The 17,633-nt window shown below is 57.1% G+C and overlaps 29 non-coding genes and 4 pseudogenes across 29 annotated transcripts; all 33 read right to left on the bottom strand.

Moving 5' to 3' along the window:
* Nucleotides 1-101: 101 nt before the first annotated feature.
* LOC149850328 (5S ribosomal RNA) lies at nt 102-220 on the bottom strand (annotated as a pseudogene).
* A 423-nt stretch (nt 221-643) lies between these two features.
* Nucleotides 644-762, bottom strand: LOC149850327 (5S ribosomal RNA). Its single transcript, XR_016427244.1, has one exon. It is a non-coding gene; the product is annotated as a 5S ribosomal RNA (ribosomal RNA).
* Nucleotides 763-1,184: 422 nt separating this feature from the next.
* LOC149850326 (5S ribosomal RNA) lies at nt 1,185-1,303 on the bottom strand (annotated as a pseudogene).
* Nucleotides 1,304-1,713: 410 nt separating this feature from the next.
* Nucleotides 1,714-1,832, bottom strand: LOC149850325 (5S ribosomal RNA). The gene has a single exon (XR_016425833.1). It is a non-coding gene; the product is annotated as a 5S ribosomal RNA (ribosomal RNA).
* A 423-nt stretch (nt 1,833-2,255) lies between these two features.
* On the bottom strand, nt 2,256-2,374 carry LOC149850324 (5S ribosomal RNA). The gene has a single exon (XR_016436207.1). It is a non-coding gene; the product is annotated as a 5S ribosomal RNA (ribosomal RNA).
* A 408-nt stretch (nt 2,375-2,782) lies between these two features.
* On the bottom strand, nt 2,783-2,901 carry LOC149850323 (5S ribosomal RNA). The gene has a single exon (XR_016435042.1). It is a non-coding gene; the product is annotated as a 5S ribosomal RNA (ribosomal RNA).
* Nucleotides 2,902-3,323: 422 nt separating this feature from the next.
* LOC149850322 (5S ribosomal RNA) lies at nt 3,324-3,442 on the bottom strand. Its single transcript, XR_016435041.1, has one exon. It is a non-coding gene; the product is annotated as a 5S ribosomal RNA (ribosomal RNA).
* A 423-nt stretch (nt 3,443-3,865) lies between these two features.
* On the bottom strand, nt 3,866-3,984 carry LOC149850321 (5S ribosomal RNA). The gene has a single exon (XR_016434456.1). It is a non-coding gene; the product is annotated as a 5S ribosomal RNA (ribosomal RNA).
* Nucleotides 3,985-4,407: 423 nt separating this feature from the next.
* Nucleotides 4,408-4,526, bottom strand: LOC149850320 (5S ribosomal RNA). Its single transcript, XR_016427289.1, has one exon. It is a non-coding gene; the product is annotated as a 5S ribosomal RNA (ribosomal RNA).
* A 423-nt stretch (nt 4,527-4,949) lies between these two features.
* On the bottom strand, nt 4,950-5,068 carry LOC149850319 (5S ribosomal RNA). The gene has a single exon (XR_016426056.1). It is a non-coding gene; the product is annotated as a 5S ribosomal RNA (ribosomal RNA).
* A 423-nt stretch (nt 5,069-5,491) lies between these two features.
* On the bottom strand, nt 5,492-5,610 carry LOC149850318 (5S ribosomal RNA). Its single transcript, XR_016427025.1, has one exon. It is a non-coding gene; the product is annotated as a 5S ribosomal RNA (ribosomal RNA).
* Nucleotides 5,611-6,032: 422 nt separating this feature from the next.
* Nucleotides 6,033-6,151, bottom strand: LOC149850317 (5S ribosomal RNA). The gene has a single exon (XR_016434380.1). It is a non-coding gene; the product is annotated as a 5S ribosomal RNA (ribosomal RNA).
* Nucleotides 6,152-6,561: 410 nt separating this feature from the next.
* On the bottom strand, nt 6,562-6,680 carry LOC149850316 (5S ribosomal RNA). The gene has a single exon (XR_016436690.1). It is a non-coding gene; the product is annotated as a 5S ribosomal RNA (ribosomal RNA).
* A 423-nt stretch (nt 6,681-7,103) lies between these two features.
* On the bottom strand, nt 7,104-7,222 carry LOC149850315 (5S ribosomal RNA). The gene has a single exon (XR_016437270.1). It is a non-coding gene; the product is annotated as a 5S ribosomal RNA (ribosomal RNA).
* Nucleotides 7,223-7,632: 410 nt separating this feature from the next.
* On the bottom strand, nt 7,633-7,751 carry LOC149850314 (5S ribosomal RNA). The gene has a single exon (XR_016425622.1). It is a non-coding gene; the product is annotated as a 5S ribosomal RNA (ribosomal RNA).
* A 423-nt stretch (nt 7,752-8,174) lies between these two features.
* LOC149850313 (5S ribosomal RNA) lies at nt 8,175-8,293 on the bottom strand. Its single transcript, XR_016433758.1, has one exon. It is a non-coding gene; the product is annotated as a 5S ribosomal RNA (ribosomal RNA).
* Nucleotides 8,294-8,716: 423 nt separating this feature from the next.
* LOC149850312 (5S ribosomal RNA) lies at nt 8,717-8,835 on the bottom strand. The gene has a single exon (XR_016426691.1). It is a non-coding gene; the product is annotated as a 5S ribosomal RNA (ribosomal RNA).
* A 416-nt stretch (nt 8,836-9,251) lies between these two features.
* Nucleotides 9,252-9,370, bottom strand: LOC149850311 (5S ribosomal RNA; annotated as a pseudogene).
* Nucleotides 9,371-9,793: 423 nt separating this feature from the next.
* On the bottom strand, nt 9,794-9,912 carry LOC149850310 (5S ribosomal RNA). The gene has a single exon (XR_016427286.1). It is a non-coding gene; the product is annotated as a 5S ribosomal RNA (ribosomal RNA).
* A 423-nt stretch (nt 9,913-10,335) lies between these two features.
* Nucleotides 10,336-10,454, bottom strand: LOC149850309 (5S ribosomal RNA). The gene has a single exon (XR_016426054.1). It is a non-coding gene; the product is annotated as a 5S ribosomal RNA (ribosomal RNA).
* Nucleotides 10,455-10,877: 423 nt separating this feature from the next.
* LOC149850308 (5S ribosomal RNA) lies at nt 10,878-10,996 on the bottom strand. The gene has a single exon (XR_016427023.1). It is a non-coding gene; the product is annotated as a 5S ribosomal RNA (ribosomal RNA).
* Nucleotides 10,997-11,418: 422 nt separating this feature from the next.
* LOC149850307 (5S ribosomal RNA) lies at nt 11,419-11,537 on the bottom strand. Its single transcript, XR_016434379.1, has one exon. It is a non-coding gene; the product is annotated as a 5S ribosomal RNA (ribosomal RNA).
* Nucleotides 11,538-11,947: 410 nt separating this feature from the next.
* Nucleotides 11,948-12,066, bottom strand: LOC149850306 (5S ribosomal RNA). Its single transcript, XR_016435039.1, has one exon. It is a non-coding gene; the product is annotated as a 5S ribosomal RNA (ribosomal RNA).
* Nucleotides 12,067-12,489: 423 nt separating this feature from the next.
* On the bottom strand, nt 12,490-12,608 carry LOC149850305 (5S ribosomal RNA). Its single transcript, XR_016437259.1, has one exon. It is a non-coding gene; the product is annotated as a 5S ribosomal RNA (ribosomal RNA).
* A 410-nt stretch (nt 12,609-13,018) lies between these two features.
* LOC149850304 (5S ribosomal RNA) lies at nt 13,019-13,137 on the bottom strand. Its single transcript, XR_016425611.1, has one exon. It is a non-coding gene; the product is annotated as a 5S ribosomal RNA (ribosomal RNA).
* A 423-nt stretch (nt 13,138-13,560) lies between these two features.
* Nucleotides 13,561-13,679, bottom strand: LOC149850303 (5S ribosomal RNA). Its single transcript, XR_016433757.1, has one exon. It is a non-coding gene; the product is annotated as a 5S ribosomal RNA (ribosomal RNA).
* A 423-nt stretch (nt 13,680-14,102) lies between these two features.
* On the bottom strand, nt 14,103-14,221 carry LOC149850302 (5S ribosomal RNA). Its single transcript, XR_016426688.1, has one exon. It is a non-coding gene; the product is annotated as a 5S ribosomal RNA (ribosomal RNA).
* A 414-nt stretch (nt 14,222-14,635) lies between these two features.
* LOC149850301 (5S ribosomal RNA) lies at nt 14,636-14,754 on the bottom strand (annotated as a pseudogene).
* A 423-nt stretch (nt 14,755-15,177) lies between these two features.
* LOC149850300 (5S ribosomal RNA) lies at nt 15,178-15,296 on the bottom strand. Its single transcript, XR_016427021.1, has one exon. It is a non-coding gene; the product is annotated as a 5S ribosomal RNA (ribosomal RNA).
* A 422-nt stretch (nt 15,297-15,718) lies between these two features.
* Nucleotides 15,719-15,837, bottom strand: LOC149850299 (5S ribosomal RNA). Its single transcript, XR_016426234.1, has one exon. It is a non-coding gene; the product is annotated as a 5S ribosomal RNA (ribosomal RNA).
* Nucleotides 15,838-16,247: 410 nt separating this feature from the next.
* On the bottom strand, nt 16,248-16,366 carry LOC149850298 (5S ribosomal RNA). The gene has a single exon (XR_016435038.1). It is a non-coding gene; the product is annotated as a 5S ribosomal RNA (ribosomal RNA).
* A 422-nt stretch (nt 16,367-16,788) lies between these two features.
* LOC149850297 (5S ribosomal RNA) lies at nt 16,789-16,907 on the bottom strand. The gene has a single exon (XR_016436361.1). It is a non-coding gene; the product is annotated as a 5S ribosomal RNA (ribosomal RNA).
* Nucleotides 16,908-17,317: 410 nt separating this feature from the next.
* LOC149850296 (5S ribosomal RNA) lies at nt 17,318-17,436 on the bottom strand. Its single transcript, XR_016435035.1, has one exon. It is a non-coding gene; the product is annotated as a 5S ribosomal RNA (ribosomal RNA).
* Between the last annotated feature and the right edge of the window lie 197 nt (nt 17,437-17,633).

The raw sequence follows: 17,633 nt of genomic DNA, 5'->3' as shown, positions 1-17,633 counted from the left end.
GGAAGCAGAAGACCTCGATGGATCAGATACGGTGTGTTGCGGTAAGTGAAAAGAACGTCGGAGGTTGGTGCCGACCACAAAAAAGCGTCGAAGGCAAAAAGAGAGTGCAACACGAGGACTTCCCAGGAGGTCACCCATCCCAGTACTACTCTCGCCCAAGCATGCTTAACTTCGAAGTTCTGATGGGATCCGGTTCTTTAGAACTGGTATGATCGCACCCGTTACATGTTGCGCGAAAAAATGCTCTTATGCCTCACGCGGGAGCCGTGGGGGCCGCAACGCACGAACCGACTAGCCGTCATAGAAACGACCCCGAAAAACGACCGAAACGCGCTTAAACGGCATCCGAAACGGTCCCGAACCGACTTTGTCTGTTCGCCACGTCGTAGCCAGCGGAACGAGCTTTCCGTGGCCACGAAAATCGCCGAATTCCGACATCGGCGTGCCAAGTTACGGTCCGGAGAGCCGGAACTGCTGCTTTTGTCGCACGCCGCGGCTCGTGTCGGGTGCCGGCGCTGCGGCGCGCAAGGCGAGGGTGAAAGGGAAGCAGAAGACCTCGATGGATCAGATACGGTGTGTTGCGGGAAGTGAAAAGAAGGTCGGAGGTTGGTGCCGACGACAAAAAAGCGCCGAAGGCAAAAAGAGAGTGCAACACGAGGACTTCCCAGGAGGTCACCCATCCCAGTACTACTCTCGCCCAAGCACGCTTAACTTCGGAGTTCTGATGGAATCCGGTGCTTTAGTGCTGGTATGATCACACCCGTTACATGTTGCGCGAAAAAATGCTCTTATGCCTCACGCGGGAGCCGTGGGGGCCGCAACGCACAAACCGACTAGCCGTCATAGAAACGCCCCGAAAAACGCCCGAAACGAGCTTAAACGGCATCTGAAACGGTCCCGAACCGACTTCGTCTGTTCGTCACGTCGTAGCCAGCGGAACGTGCTTTCCGTGGCCAGGAAAATCGCCGAATTTCGACATCGGCGTGCCAAGTTACGGTCCGGCGAGCCGGAACTGCTGCGTTTGTCGCACGCCGCGGCTCGTGTCGGGTGCCGGCGCTGCGGCGCGCAAGGCGAGGGTGAAAGGGAAGCAGAAGACCTCGATGGATCAGATACGGTGTGTTGCGGGAAGTGAAAAGAAGGTCGGAGGTTGGTGCCGACGACAAAAAAGCGCTGAAGGCAAAAAGAGAGTGCAACACAAGGACTTCCCAGGAGGTCACCCATCCCAGTACTACTCTTGCTCAAGCACGCTTAACTTCAGAGTTCTTATGGGATCCGGTGCTTTAGCGCTGGTATGATGGCACCCGTTACATGTTGCGCGAAAAAATGCTCTTATGCCTCACGCGGGCGCCGTGGGGGCCGCAACGCACAAACCGACTAGCCGTCATAGAAACGCCCGAAATGAGCTTAAACGGCATCTGAAACGGTCCCGAACCGACTTCGTCTGTTCGTCACGTCGTAGCCAGCGGAACGAGCTTTCCGTGGCCAGGAAAATCGCCGAATTTCGACATCGGCGTGCCAAGTTACGGTCCGGCGAGCCGGAACTGCTGCGTTTGTCGCACGCCGCGGCTCGTGTCGGGTGCCGGCGCTGCGGCGTGCAAGGCGAGGGTGAAAGGGAAGCAGAAGACCTCGATGGATCAGATACGGTGTGTTGCGGGAAGTGAAAAGAAGGTCGGAGGTTGGTGCCGACGACAAAAAAGCGCCGAAGGCAAAAAGAGAGTGCAACACAAGGACTTCCCAGGAGGTCACCCATCCCAGTACTACTCTCGCCCAAGCACGCTTAACTTCAGAGTTCTGATGGGATCCGGTGCTTTAGTGCTAGTGTGATCGCACCCGTTACATGTTGCGCGAAAAAATGCTCTTATGCCTCACGCGGGAGCCGTGGGGGCCGCAACGCACGAACCGACTAGCCGTCATAAAAACGGCCCCGAAAAACGCCCGAAATGAGCTTAAACGGCATCCGAAACGGTCCCGAACCGACTTCGTCTGTTCGTCACGTCGTAGCTAGCGGAACGTGCTTTCCGTCGGCAGGAAAATCGCCGAATTTCGACATCGGCGTGCCAAGTTACGGTCCGGCGAGCCGGAACTGCTGCGTTTGTCGCACGCCGCGGCTCGTGTCGGGTGCCGGCGCTGCGGCGCGCAAGGCGAGGGTGAAAGGGAAGCAGAAGACCTCGATGGATCAGATACGGTGTGTTGCGGGAAGTGAAAAGAAGGTCGGAGGTTGGTGCCGACGACAAAAAAGCGCCGAAGGCAAAAAGAGAGTGCAACACAAGGACTTCCCAGGAGGTCACCCATCCCAGTACTACTCCCGCTCAAGCACGCTTAACTTCAGAGTTCTGATGGGATCCGGTGCTTTAGTGCTGGTATGATCGCACCCGTTACATGTTGCGCGAAAAAATGCTCTTATGCCTCACGCGGGAGCCGTGGGGGCCGCAACGCACAAACCGACTAGTCATCATAGAAACGCCCGAAATGATCTTAAACGGCATCTAAAACGGTCCCGAACCGACTTCGTCTGTTCGTCACGTCGTAGCCAGCGGAACGAGCTTTCCGTGGCCAGGAAAATCGCCGAATTTCGACATCGGCGTGCCAAGTTACGGTCTGGCGAGCCGGAACTGCTGCGTTTGTCGCACGCCGCGGCTCGTGTCGGGTGCCGGCGCTGCGGCGCGCAAGGCGAGGGTGAAAGGGAAGCAGAAGACCTCGATGGATCAGATACGGTGTTGCGGGAAGTGAAAAGAAGGTCGGAGGTTGGTGCCGACGACAAAAAAGCGCCGAAGGCAAAAAGAGAGTGCAACACGAGGACTTCCCAGGAGGTCACCCATCCCAGTACTACTCTCGCCCAAGCACGCTTAACTTCAGAGTTCTGATGGGATCCGGTGCTTTAGTGCTAGTGTGATCGCACCCGTTACATGTTGCGCCAAAAAATGCTCTTATGCCTCACGCGGGAGCCGTGGGGGCCGCAACGCACGAACCGACTAGCCGTCATAAAAACGGCCCCGAAAAACGCCCGAAATGAGCTTAAACGGCATCCGAAACGGTCCTGAACCGACTTCGTCTGTTCGCCAGGTCGTAGCCAGCGGAACGAGCTTTCCGTGGCCACGAAAATCGCCGAATTCCGACATCGGTGTGCCAAGTTACAGTCCGGAGAGCCGAAACTGCTGCTTTTGTCGCACGCCGCGGCTCGTGTCGGGTGCGGGCGCTGCGGCGCGCAAGGCGAGGGTGAAAGGGAAGCAGAAGACCTCGATGGATCAGATACGGTGTGTTGCGGTAAGTGAAAAGAAGGTCGGAGGTTGGTGCCGACGACAAAAAGCGCCGAAGGCAAAAAGAGAGTGCAACACGAGGACTTCCCAGGAGGTCACCCATCCCAGTACTACTCTCGCCCAAGCACGCTTAACTTCAGAGTTCTGATGGGATCCGGTGCTTTAGTGCTAGTGTGATCGCACCCGTTACATGTTGCGCGAAAAAATGCTCTTATGCCTCACGCGGGAGCCGTGGGGGCCGCAACGCACGAACCGACTAGCCGTCATAAAAACGGCCCCGAAAAACGCCCGAAATGAGCTTAAACGGCATCCGAAACGGTCCCGAACCGACTTCGTCTGTTCGTCACGTCGTAGCCAGCGGAACGTGCTTTCCGTGGGCAGGAAAATCGCCGAATTTCGACATCGGCGTGCCAAGTTACGGTCCGGCGAGCCGGAACTGCTGCGTTTGTCGCACGCCGCGGCTCGTGTCGGGTGCCGGCGCTGCGGCGCGCAAGGCGAGGGTGAAAGGGAAGCAGAAGACCTCGATGGATCAGATACGGTGTGTTGCGGGAAGTGAAAAGAAGGTCGGAGGTTGGTGCCGACGACAAAAAAGCGCCGAAGGCAAAAAGAGAGTGCAACACGAGGACTTCCCAAGAGGTCACCCATCCCAGTACTACTCTCGCCCAAGCACGCTTAACTTCAGAGTTCTGATGGGATCCGGTGTTTTAGTGCTAGTGTGATCGCACCCGTTACATGTTGCGCGAAAAAATGCTCTTATGCCTCATGCGGGAGCCGTGGGGGCCGCAACGTACGAACCGACTAGCCGTCATAAAAACGGCCCCGAAAAACGCCCGAAATGAGCTTAAACGGCATCCGAAACGGTCCCGAACCGACTTTGTCTGTTCGCCACGTCGTAGCCAGCGGAACGAGCTTTCCGTGGCCACGAAAATCGCCGAATTCCGACATCGGTGTGCCAAGTTACAGTCCAGAGAGCCGGAACTGCTGCTTTTGTCGCACGCCGCGGCTCGTGTCGGGTGCGGGCGCTGCGGCGCGCAAGGCGAGGGTGAAAGGGAAGCAGAAGACCTTGATGGATCAGATACGGTGTGTTGCGGGAAGTGAAAAGAAGGTCGGAGGTTGGTGCCGACGACAAAAAAGCGCCGAAGGTAAATAGAGAGTGCAACACGAGGACTTCCCAGGAGGTCACCCATTCCAGTACTACTCTCGCCCAAGCCCGCTTAACTTCGGAGTTCTGATGGGATCCGGTGCTTTAGTGCTGGTATGATCGCACCCGTTACATGTTGCGCGAAAAAATGCTCTTATGCCTCACGCGGGAGCCGTGGGGGCCGCAACGCACGAACCGACTAGCCGTCATAGAAACGGCCCCGAAAAACGCCCGAAACGAGCTTAAACGGCATCCGAAACGGTCCCGAACCGACTTCGTCTGTTCGCCACGTCGTAGCCAGCGGAACGAGCTTTCCGTGGCCACAAAAATCGCCGAATTCCGACATCGGCGTGCCAAGTTACGGTCCGGCGAGCCGGAACTGCTGCTTTTGTCGCACGCCGCGGCTCGTGTCGGGTGTCGGCGCTGCGGCGCGCAAGGCGAGGGTGAAAGGGAAGCAGAAGACCTCGATGGATCAGATACGGTGTGTTGCGGTAAGTGAAAAGAACGTCGGAGGTTGGTGCCGACCACAAAAAAGCGTCGAATGCAAAAAGAGAGTGCAACACGAGGACTTCCCAGGAGGTCACCCATCCCAGTACTACTCTCGCCCAAGCACGCTTAACTTCGAAGTTCTGATGGGATCCGGTTCTTTAGAACTGGTATGATCGCACCCGTTACATGTTGCGCGAAAAAATGCTCTTATGCCTCACGCGGGAGCCGTGGGGGCCGCAACGCACGAACCGACTAGCCGTCATAGAAACGACCCCGAAAAACGACCGAAACGAGCTTAAACGGCATCCGAAACGGTCCCGAACCGACTTTGTCTGTTCGCCACGTCGTAGCCAGCGGAACGAGCTTTCCGTGGCCACGAAAATCGCCGAATTCCGACATCGGCGTGCCAAGTTACGGTCCGGAGAGCCGGAACTGCTGCTTTTGTCGCACGCCGCGGCTCGTGTCGGGTGCCGGCGCTGCGGCGCGCAAGGCGAGGGTGAAAGGGAAGCAGAAGACCTCGATGGATCAGATACGGTGTGTTGCGGGAAGTGAAAAGAAGGTCGGAGGTTGGTGCCGACGACAAAAAAGCGCCGAAGGCAAAAAGAGAGTGCAACACGAGGACTTCCCAGGAGGTCACCCATCCCAGTACTACTCTCGCCCAAGCACGCTTAACTTCGGAGTTCTGATGGAATCCGGTGCTTTAGTGCTGGTATGATCGCACCCGTTACATGTTGTGCGAAAAAATGCTCTTATGCCTCACGCGGGAGCCGTGGGGGCCGCAACGCACAAACCGACTAGCCGTCATAGAAACGCCCCAAAAAACGCCCGAAACGAGCTTAAACGGCATCTGAAACGGTCCCGAACCAACTTCGTCTGTTCGTGACGTCGTAGCCAGCGGAACGTGCTTTCCGTGGCCAGGAAAATCGCCGAATTTCGACATCGGCGTGCCAAGTTACGGTCCGGCGAGCCGGAACTGCTCTATTTGTCGCACGCCGCGGCTCGTGTCGGGTGCCGGCGCTGCGGCGCGCAAGGCGAGGGTGAAAGGGAAGCAGAAGACCTCGATGGATCAGATACGGTGTGTTGCGGGAAGTGAAAAGAAGGTCGGAGGTTGGTGCCGACGACAAAAAAGCGCCGAAGGCAAAAAGAGAGTGCAACACAAGGACTTCCCAGGAGGTCACCCATCCCAGTACTACTCTTGCTCAAGCACGCTTAACTTCAGAGTTCTGATGGGATCCGGTGCTTTAGTGCTGGTATGATCGCACCCGTTACATGTTGCGCGAAAAAATGCTCTTATGCCTCACGCGGGCGCCGTGGGGGCCGCAACGCACAAACCGACTAGCCGTCATAGAAACGCCCGAAATGAGCTTAAACGGCATCTGAAACGGTCCCGAACCGACTTCGTCTGTTCGTCACGTCGTAGCCAGCGGAATGAGCTTTCCGTGGCCAGGAAAATCGCCGAATTTCGACATCGGCGTGCCAAGTTACGGTCCGGCGAGCCGGAACTGCTGCGTTTGTCGCACGCCGCGGCTCGTGTCGGGTGCCGGCGCTGCGGCGTGCAAGGCGAGGGTGAAAGGGAAGCAGAAGACCTCGATGGATCAGATACGGTGTGTTGCGGGAAGTGAAAAGAAGGTCGGAGGTTGGTGCCGACGACAAAAAAGCGCCGAAGGCAAAAAAAGAGTGCAACACGAGGACTTCCCAGGAGGTCTCCCATCCCAGTACTACTCTCGCCCAAGCACGCTTAACTTCAGAGTTCTGATGGGATCCGGTGCTTTAGTGCTAGTGTGATCGCACCCGTTACATGTTGCGCGAAAAAATGCTCTTATGCCTCACGCGGGAGCCGTGGGGGCCGCAACGCACGAACCGACTAGCCGTCATAAAAACGGCCCCGAAAAACGCCCGAAATGAGCTTAAACGGCATCCGAAACGGTCCCGAACCGACTTCGTCTGTTCGTCACGTCGTAGCCAGCAGAACGTGCTTTCCGTGGGCAGGAAAATCGCCGAATTTTGACATCGGCGTGCCAAGTTACGGTCCGGCGAGCCGGAACTGCTGCGTTTGTCGCACGCCGCGGCTCGTGTCGGGTGCCGGCGCTGCGGCGCGCAAGGCGAGGGTGAAAGGGAAGCAGAAGACCTCGATGGATCAGATACGGTGTGTTGCGGGAAGTGAAAAGAAGGTCGGAGGTTGGTGCCGACGACAAAAAAGCGCCGAAGGCAAAAAGAGAGTGCAACACAAGGACTTCCCAGGAGGTCACCCATCCCAGTACTACTCTCGCTCAAGCACGCTTAACTTCAGAGTTCTGATGGGATCCGGTGCTTTAGTGCTGGTATGATCGCACCCGTTACATGTTGCGCGAAAAAATGCTCTTATGCCTCACGCGGGAGCCGTGGGGGCCGCAACGCACAAACCGACTAGTCATCATAGAAACGCCCGAAATGATCTTAAACGGCATCTAAAACGGTCCCGAACCGACTTCGTCTGTTCGTCACGTCGTAGCCAGCGGAACGAGCTTTCCGTGGCCAGGAAAATCGCCGAATTTCGACATCGGCGTGCCAAGTTACGGTCTGGCGAGCCGGAACTGCTGCGTTTGTCGCACGCCGCGGCTCGTGTCGGGTGCCGGCGCTGCGGCGCGCAAGGCGAGGGTGAAAGGGAAGCAGAAGACCTCGATGGATCAGATACGGTGTGTTGCGGGAAGTGAAAAGAAGGTCGGAGGTTGGTGCCGACGACAAAAAAGCGCCGAAGGCAAAAAGAGAGTGCAACACGAGGACTTCCCAGGAGGTCACCCATCCCAGTACTACTCTCGCCCAAGCACGCTTAACTTCAGAGTTCTAATGGGATCCGGTGCTTTAGTGCTAGTGTGATCGCACCCGTTACATGTTGCGCGAAAAAATGCTCTTATGCCTCACGCGGGAGCCGTGGGGGCCGCAACGCACGAACCGACTAGCCGTCATAAAAACGGCCCCGAAAAACGCCCGAAATGAGCTTAAACGGCATCCGAAACGGTCCCGAACCGACTTCGTCTGTTCGCCACGTCGTAGCCAGCGGAACGAGCTTTCCGTGGCCACGAAAATCGCCGAATTCCGACATCGGTGTGCCAAGTTACAGTCCGGAGAGCCGGAACTGCTGCTTTTGTCGCACGCCGCGGCTCGTGTCGGGTGCGGGCGCTGCGGCGCGCAAGGCGAGGGTGAAAGGGAAGCAGAAGACCTTGATGGATCAGATACGGTGTGTTGCGGTAAGTGAAAAGAAGGTCGGAGGTTGGTGCCGACGACAAAAAAGCGCCGAAGGTAAATAGAGAGTGCAACACGAGGACTTCCCAGGAGGTCACCCATTCCAGTACTACTCTCGCCCAAGCACGCTTAACTTCGGAGTTCTGATGGGATCCGGTGCTTTAGTGCTGCTATGATCGCACACGTTACATGTTGCGCGAAAAAATGCTCTTATGCCTCACGCGGGAGCCGTGGGGGCCGCAACGCACGAACCGACTAGCCGTCATAGAAATGGCCCCGAAAAACGACTGAAACTAGCTTAAACGGCATCCGAAACGGTCCCGAACCGACTTCGTCTGTTCGCCACGTCGTAGCCAGCGGAACGAGCTTTCCGTGGCCACGAAAATCGCCGAATTCCGACATCGGTGTGCCAAGTTACAGTCCGGAGAGCCGGAACTGCTGCTTTTGTCGCACGCCGCGGCTCGTGTCGGGTGCGGGCGCTGCGGCGCGCAAGGCGAGGGTGAAAGGGAAGCAGAAGACCTTGATGGATCAGATACGGTGTGTTGCGGTAAGTGAAAAGAAGGTCGGAGGTTGGTTCCGACGACAAAAAAGCGCCGAAGGTAAATAGAGAGTGCAACACGAGGACTTCCCAGGAGGTCACCCATTCCAGTACTACTCTCGCCCAAGCACGCTTAACTTCGGAGTTCTGATGGGATCCGGTGCTTTAGTGCTGGTATGATCGCACACGTTACATGTTGCGCGAAAAAATGCTCTTATGCCTCACGCGGGAGCCGTGGGGGCCGCAACGCACGAACCGACTAGCCGTCATAGAAACGGCCCCGAAAAATGACTGAAACTAGCTTACACGGCATCCGAAACGGTCCCGAACCGACTTCGTCTGTTCGCCACGTCGTTGCCAGCGGAACGAGCTTTCCGTGGCCACAAAAATCGCCGAATTCCGACATCGGCGTGCCAAGTTACGGTCCGGCGAGCCGGAACTGCTGCTTTTGTCGCACGTCGCGGCTCGTGTCGGCGCTGCGGCGCGCAAGGCGAGGGTGAAAGGGAAGCAGAAGACCTCGATGGATCAGATACGGTGTGTTGCGGTAAGTGAAAAGAACGTCGGAGGTTGGTGCCGACCACAAAAAAGCGTCGAAGGCAAAAAGAGAGTGCAACACGAGGACTTCCCAGGAGGTCACCCATCCCAGTACTACTCTCGCCCAAGCATGCTTAACTTCGAAGTTCTGATGGGATCCGGTTCTTTAGAACTGGTATGATCGCACCCGTTACATGTTGCGCGAAAAAATGCTCTTATGCCTCACGCGGGAGCCGTGGGGGCCGCAACGCACGAACCGACTAGCCGTCATAGAAACGACCCCGAAAAACGACCGAAACGCGCTTAAACGGCATCCGAAACGGTCCCGAACCGACTTTGTCTGTTCGCCACGTCGTAGCCAGCGGAACGAGCTTTCCGTGGCCACGAAAATCGCCGAATTCCGACATCGGTGTGCCAAGTTACAGTCCAGAGAGCCGGAACTGCTGCTTTTGTCGCACGCCGCGGCTCGTGTCGGGTGCGGGCGCTGCGGCGCGCAAGGCGAGGGTGAAAGGGAAGCAGAAGACCTTGATGGATCAGATACGGTGTGTTGCGGGAAGTGAAAAGAAGGTCGGAGGTTGGTGCCGACGACAAAAAAGCGCCGAAGGTAAATAGAGAGTGCAACACGAGGACTTCCCAGGAGGTCACCCATTCCAGTACTACTCTCGCCCAAGCCCGCTTAACTTCGGAGTTCTGATGGGATCCGGTGCTTTAGTGCTGGTATGATCGCACCCGTTACATGTTGCGCGAAAAAATGCTCTTATGCCTCACGCGGGAGCCGTGGGGGCCGCAACGCACGAACCGACTAGCCGTCATAGAAACGGCCCCGAAAAACGCCCGAAACGAGCTTAAACGGCATCCGAAACGGTCCCGAACCGACTTCGTCTGTTCGCCACGTCGTAGCCAGCGGAACGAGCTTTCCGTGGCCACAAAAATCGCCGAATTCCGACATCGGCGTGCCAAGTTACGGTCCGGCGAGCCGGAACTGCTGCTTTTGTCGCACGCCGCGGCTCGTGTCGGGTGTCGGCGCTGCGGCGCGCAAGGCGAGGGTGAAAGGGAAGCAGAAGACCTCGATGGATCAGATACGGTGTGTTGCGGTAAGTGAAAAGAACGTCGGAGGTTGGTGCCGACCACAAAAAAGCGTCGAATGCAAAAAGAGAGTGCAACACGAGGACTTCCCAGGAGGTCACCCATCCCAGTACTACTCTCGCCCAAGCACGCTTAACTTCGAAGTTCTGATGGGATCCGGTTCTTTAGAACTGGTATGATCGCACCCGTTACATGTTGCGCGAAAAAATGCTCTTATGCCTCACGCGGGAGCCGTGGGGGCCGCAACGCACGAACCGACTAGCCGTCATAGAAACGACCCCGAAAAACGACCGAAACGAGCTTAAACGGCATCCGAAACGGTCCCGAACCGACTTTGTCTGTTCGCCACGTCGTAGCCAGCGGAACGAGCTTTCCGTGGCCACGAAAATCGCCGAATTCCGACATCGGCGTGCCAAGTTACGGTCCGGAGAGCCGGAACTGCTGCTTTTGTCGCACGCCGCGGCTCGTGTCGGGTGCCGGCGCTGCGGCGCGCAAGGCGAGGGTGAAAGGGAAGCAGAAGACCTCGATGGATCAGATACGGTGTGTTGCGGGAAGTGAAAAGAAGGTCGGAGGTTGGTGCCGACGACAAAAAAGCGCCGAAGGCAAAAAGAGAGTGCAACACGAGGACTTCCCAGGAGGTCACCCATCCCAGTACTACTCTCGCCCAAGCACGCTTAACTTCGGAGTTCTGATGGAATCCGGTGCTTTAGTGCTGGTATGATCGCACCCGTTACATGTTGTGCGAAAAAATGCTCTTATGCCTCACGCGGGAGCCGTGGGGGCCGCAACGCACAAACCGACTAGCCGTCATAGAAACGCCCCGAAAAACGCCCGAAACGAGCTTAAACGGCATCTGAAACGGTCCCGAACCAACTTCGTCTGTTCGTGACGTCGTAGCCAGCGGAACGTGCTTTCCGTGGCCAGGAAAATCGCCGAATTTCGACATCGGCGTGCCAAGTTACGGTCCGGCGAGCCGGAACTGCTCTATTTGTCGCACGCCGCGGCTCGTGTCGGGTGCCGGCGCTGCGGCGCGCAAGGCGAGGGTGAAAGGGAAGCAGAAGACCTCGATGGATCAGATACGGTGTGTTGCGGGAAGTGAAAAGAAGGTCGGAGGTTGGTGCCGACGACAAAAAAGCGCCGAAGGCAAAAAGAGAGTGCAACACAAGGACTTCCCAGGAGGTCACCCATCCCAGTACTACTCTTGCTCAAGCACGCTTAACTTCAGAGTTCTGATGGGATCCGGTGCTTTAGTGCTGGTATGATCGCACCCGTTACATGTTGCGCGAAAAAATGCTCTTATGCCTCACGCGGGCGCCGTGGGGGCCGCAACGCACAAACCGACTAGCCGTCATAGAAACGCCCGAAATGAGCTTAAACGGCATCTGAAACGGTCCCGAACCGACTTCGTCTGTTCGTCACGTCGTAGCCAGCGGAATGAGCTTTCCGTGGCCAGGAAAATCGCCGAATTTCGACATCGGCGTGCCAAGTTACGGTCCGGCGAGCCGGAACTGCTGCGTTTGTCGCACGCCGCGGCTCGTGTCGGGTGCCGGCGCTGCGGCGTGCAAGGCGAGGGTGAAAGGGAAGCAGAAGACCTCGATGGATCAGATACGGTGTGTTGCGGGAAGTGAAAAGAAGGTCGGAGGTTGGTGCCGACGACAAAAAAGCGCCGAAGGCAAAAAAAGAGTGCAACACGAGGACTTCCCAGGAGGTCACCCATCCCAGTACTACTCTCGCCCAAGCACGCTTAACTTCAGAGTTCTGATGGGATCCGGTGCTTTAGTGCTAGTGTGATCGCACCCGTTACATGTTGCGCGAAAAAATGCTCTTATGCCTCACGCGGGAGCCGTGGGGGCCGCAACGCACGAACCGACTAGCCGTCATAAAAACGGCCCCGAAAAACGCCCGAAATGAGCTTAAACGGCATCCGAAACGGTCCCGAACCGACTTTGTCTGTTCGTCACGTCGTAGCCAGCAGAACGTGCTTTCCGTGGGCAGGAAAATCGCCGAATTTTGACATCGGCGTGCCAAGTTACGGTCCGGCGAGCCGGAACTGCTGCGTTTGTCGCACGCCGCGGCTCGTGTCGGGTGCCGGCGCTGCGGCGCGCAAGGCGAGGGTGAAAGGGAAGCAGAAGACCTCGATGGATCAGATACGGTGTGTTGCGGGAAGTGAAAAGAAGGTCGGAGGTTGGTGCCGACGACAAAAAAGCGCCGAAGGCAAAAAGAGAGTGCAACACAAGGACTTCCCAGGAGGTCACCCATCCCAGTACTACTCTCGCTCAAGCACGCTTAACTTCAGAGTTCTGATGGGATCCGGTGCTTTAGTGCTGGTATGATCGCACCCGTTACATGTTGCGCGAAAAAATGCTCTTATGCCTCACGCGGGAGCCGTGGGGGCCGCAACGCACAAACCGACTAGTCATCATAGAAACGCCCGAAATGATCTTAAACGGCATCTAAAACGGTCCCGAACCGACTTCGTCTGTTCGTCACGTCGTAGCCAGCGGAACGAGCTTTCCGTGGCCAGGAAAATCGCCGAATTTCGACATCGGCGTGCCAAGTTACGGTCTGGCGAGCCGGAACTGCTGCGTTTGTCGCACGCCGCGGCTCGTGTCGGGTGCCGGCGCTGCGGCGCGCAAGGCGAGGGTGAAAGGGAAGCAGAAGACCTCGATGGATCAGATACGGTGTGTTGCGGGAAGTGAAAAGAAGGTCGGAGGTTGGTGCCGACGACAAAAAAGCGCCGAAGGCAAAAAGAGAGTGCAACACGAGGACTTCCCAGGAGGTCACCCATCCCAGTACTACTCTCGCCCAAGCACGCTTAACTTCAGAGTTCTAATGGGATCCGGTGCTTTAGTGCTAGTGTGATCGCACCCGTTACATGTTGCGCGAAAAAATGCTCTTATGCCTCACGCGGGAGCCGTGGGGGCCGCAACGCACGAACCGACTAGCCGTCATAAAAACGGCCCCGAAAAACGCCCGAAATGAGCTTAAACGGCATCCGAAACGGTCCCGAACCGACTTCGTCTGTTCGCCACGTCGTAGCCAGCGGAACGAGCTTTCCGTGGCCACGAAAATCGCCGAATTCCGACATCGGTGTGCCAAGTTACAGTCCGGAGAGCCGGAACTGCTGCTTTTGTCGCACGCCGCGGCTCGTGTCGGGTGCGGGCGCTGCGGCGCGCAAGGCGAGGGTGAAAGGGAAGCAGAAGACCTTGATGGATCAGATACGGTGTGTTGCGGTAAGTGAAAAGAAGGTCGGAGGTTGGTGCCGACGACAAAAAAGCGCCGAAGGTAAATAGAGAGTGCAACACGAGGACTTCCCAGGAGGTCACCCATTCCAGTACTACTCTCGCCCAAGCACGCTTAACTTCGGAGTTCTGATGGGATCCGGTGCTTTAGTGCTGCTATGATCGCACACGTTACATGTTGCGCGAAAAAATGCTCTTATGCCTCACGCGGGAGCCGTGGGGGCCGCAACGCACGAACCGACTAGCCGTCATAGAAATGGCCCCGAAAAACGACTGAAACTAGCTTAAACGGCATCCGAAACGGTCCCGAACCGACTTCGTCTGTTCGCCACGTCGTAGCCAGCGGAACGAGCTTTCCGTGGCCACGAAAATCGCCGAATTCCGACATCGGTGTGCCAAGTTACAGTCCGGAGAGCCGGAACTGCTGCTTTTGTCGCACGCCGCGGCTCGTGTCGGGTGCGGGCGCTGCGGCGCGCAAGGCGAGGGTGAAAGGGAAGCAGAAGACCTTGATGGATCAGATACGGTGTGTTGCGGTAAGTGAAAAGAAGGTCGGAGGTTGGTTCCGACGACAAAAAAGCGCCGAAGGTAAATAGAGAGTGCAACACGAGGACTTCCCAGGAGGTCACCCATTCCAGTACTACTCTCGCCCAAGCACGCTTAACTTCGGAGTTCTGATGGGATCCGGTGCTTTAGTGCTGGTATGATCGCACACGTTACATGTTGCGCGAAAAAATGCTCTTATGCCTCACGCGGGAGCCGTGGGGGCCGCAACGCACGAACCGACTAGCCGTCATAGAAACGGCCCCGAAAAATGACTGAAACTAGCTTACACGGCATCCGAAACGGTCCCGAACCGACTTCGTCTGTTCGCCACGTCGTTGCCAGCGGAACGAGCTTTCCGTGGCAAAAAATCGCCGAATTCCGACATCGGCGTGCCAAGTTACGGTCCGGCGAGCCGGAACTGCTGCTTTTGTCGCACGCCGCGGCTCGTGTCGGCGCTGCGGCGCGCAAGGCGAGGGTGAAAGGGAAGCAGAAGACCTCGATGGATCAGATACGGTGTGTTGCGGTAAGTGAAAAGAACGTCGGAGGTTGGTGCCGACCACAAAAAAGCGTCGAAGGCAAAAAGAGAGTGCAACACGAGGACTTCCCAGGAGGTCACCCATCCCAGTACTACTCTCGCCCAAGCATGCTTAACTTCGAAGTTCTGATGGGATCCGGTTCTTTAGAACTGGTATGATCGCACCCGTTACATGTTGCGCGAAAAAATGCTCTTATGCCTCACGCGGGAGCCGTGGGGGCCGCAACGCACGAACCGACTAGCCGTCATAGAAACGACCCCGAAAAACGACCGAAACGCGCTTAAACGGCATCCGAAACGGTCCCGAACCGACTTTGTCTGTTCGCCACGTCGTAGCCAGCGGAACGAGCTTTCCGTGGCCACGAAAATCGCCGAATTCCGACATCGGCGTGCCAAGTTACGGTCCGGAGAGCCGGAACTGCTGCTTTTGTCGCACGCCGCGGCTCGTGTCGGGTGCCGGCGCTGCGGCGCGCAAGGCGAGGGTGAAAGGGAAGCAGAAGACCTCGATGGATCAGATACGGTGTGTTGCGGGAAGTGAAAAGAAGGTCGGAGGTTGGTGCCGACGACAAAAAAGCGCCGAAGGCAAAAAGAGAGTGCAACACGAGGACTTCCCAGGAGGTCACCCATCCCAGTACTACTCTCGCCCAAGCACGCTTAACTTCGGAGTTCTGATGGAATCCGGTGCTTTAGTGCTGGTATGATCGCACCCGTTACATGTTGCGCGAAAAAATGCTCTTATGCCTCACGCGGGAGCCGTGGGGGCCGCAACGCACAAACCGACTAGCCGTCATAGAAACGCCCCGAAAAACGCCCGAAACGAGCTTAAACGGCATCTGAAACGGTCCCGAACCGACTTCGTCTGTTCGTCACGTCGTAGCCAGCGGAACGTGCTTTCCGTGGCCAGGAAAATCGCCGAATTTCGACATCGGCGTGCCAAGTTACGGTCCGGCGAGCCGGAACTGCTGCGTTTGTCGCACGCCGCGGCTCGTGTCGGGTGCCGGCGCTGCGGCGCGCAAGGCGAGGGTGAAAGGGAAGCAGAAGACCTCGATGGATCAGATACGGTGTGTTGCGGGAAGTGAAAAGAAGGTCGGAGGTTGGTGCCGACGACAAAAAAGCGCCGAAGGCAAAAAGAGAGTGCAACACAAGGACTTCCCAGGAGGTCACCCATCCCAGTACTACTCTTGCTCAAGCACGCTTAACTTCAGAGTTCTGATGGGATCCGGTGCTTTAGTGCTGGTATGATGGCACCCGTTACATGTTGCGCGAAAAAATGCTCTTATGCCTCACGCGGGCGCCGTGGGGGCCGCAACGCACAAACCGACTAGCCGTCATAGAAACGCCCGAAATGAGCTTAAACGGCATCTGAAACGGTCCCGAACCGACTTCGTCTGTTCGTCACGTCGTAGCCAGCGGAACGAGCTTTCCGTGGCCAGGAAAATCGCCGAATTTCGACATCGGCGTGCCAAGTTACGGTCCGGCAAGCCGGAACTGCTGCGTTTGTCGCACGCCGCGGCTCGTGTCGGGTGCCGGCGCTGCGGCGTGCAAGGCGAGGGTGAAAGGGAAGCAGAAGACCTCGATGGATCAGATACGGTGTGTTGCGGGAAGTGAAAAGAAGGTCGGAGGTTGGTGCCGACGACAAAAAAGCGCCGAAGGCAAAAAGAGAGTGCAACACGAGGACTTCCCAGGAGGTCACCCATCCCAGTACTACTCTCGCCCAAGCACGCTTAACTTCAGAGTTCTGATGGGATCCGGTGCTTTAGTGCTAGTGTGATCGCACCCGTTACATGTTGCGCGAAAAAATGCTCTTATGCCTCACGCGGGAGCCGTGGGGGCCGCAACGCACGAACCGACTAGCCGTCATAAAACGGCCCCGAAAAACGCCCGAAATGAGCTTAAACGGCATCCGAAACGGTCCCGAACCGACTACGTCTGTTCGTCACGTCGTAGCCAGCGGAACGTGCTTTCCGTGGGCAGGAAAATCGCCGAATTTCGACATCGGCGTGCCAAGTTACGGTCCGGCGAGCCGGAACTGCTGCGTTTGTCGCACGCCGCGGCTTGTGTCGGGTGCCGGCGCTGCGGCGCGCAAGGCGAGGGTGAAAGGGAAGCAGAAGACCTCGATGGATCAGATACGGTGTGTTGCGGGAAGTGAAAAGAAGGTCGGAGGTTGGTGCCGACGACAAAAAAGCGCCGAAGGCAAAAAGAGAGTGCAATACAAGGACTTCCCAGGAGGTCACCCATCCCAGTACTACTCTCGCTCAAGCACGCTTAACTTCAGAGTTCTGATGGGATCCGGTGCTTTAGTGCTGGTATGATCGCACCCGTTACATGTTGCGCGAAAAAATGCTCTTATGCCTCACGCGGGAGCCGTGGAGGCCGCAACGCACAAACCGACTAGTCATCATAGAAACGCCCGAAATGATCTTAAACGGCATCTAAAACGGTCCCGAACCGACTTCGTCTGTTCGTCACGTCGTAGCCAGCGGAACGAGCTTTCCGTGGCCAGGAAAATCGCGGAATTTCGACATCGGCGTGCCAAGTTACGGTCTGGCGAGCCGGAACTGCTGCGTTTGTCGCACGCCGCGGCTCGTGTCGGGTGCCGGCGCTGCGGCGCGCAAGGCGAGGGTGAAAGGGAAGCAGAAGACCTCGATGGATCAGATACGGTGTGTTGCGGGAAGTGAAAAGAAGGTCGGAGGTTGGTGCCGACGACAAAAAAGCGCCGAAGGCAAAAAGAGAGTGCAACACGAGGACTTCCCAGGAGGTCACCCATCCCAGTACTACTCTCGCCCAAGCACGCTTAACTTCAGAGTTCTGATGGGATCCGGTGCTTTAGTGCTAGTGTGATCGCACCCGTTACATGTTGCGCCAAAAAATGCTCTTATGCCTCACGCGGGAGCCGTGGGGGCCGCAACGCACGAACCGACTAGCCGTCATAAAAACGGCCCCGAAAAACGCCCGAAATGAGCTTAAACGGCATCTGAAACGGTCCTGAACCGACTTCGTCTGTTCGCCACGTCGTAGCCAGCGGAACGAGCTTTCCGTGGCCACG

This window comes from Nuphar pumila, chromosome 1 (assembly GCF_984573655.1).
Source record: "Nuphar pumila chromosome 1, dmNupPumi1.hap1.1, whole genome shotgun sequence".
In the NCBI taxonomy this organism is placed as follows: domain Eukaryota; kingdom Viridiplantae; phylum Streptophyta; class Magnoliopsida; order Nymphaeales; family Nymphaeaceae; genus Nuphar; species Nuphar pumila.
The sequence above is the reverse complement of the archived record's forward strand: the minus strand, read 5'-3'. Positions and strand labels throughout refer to the sequence as shown.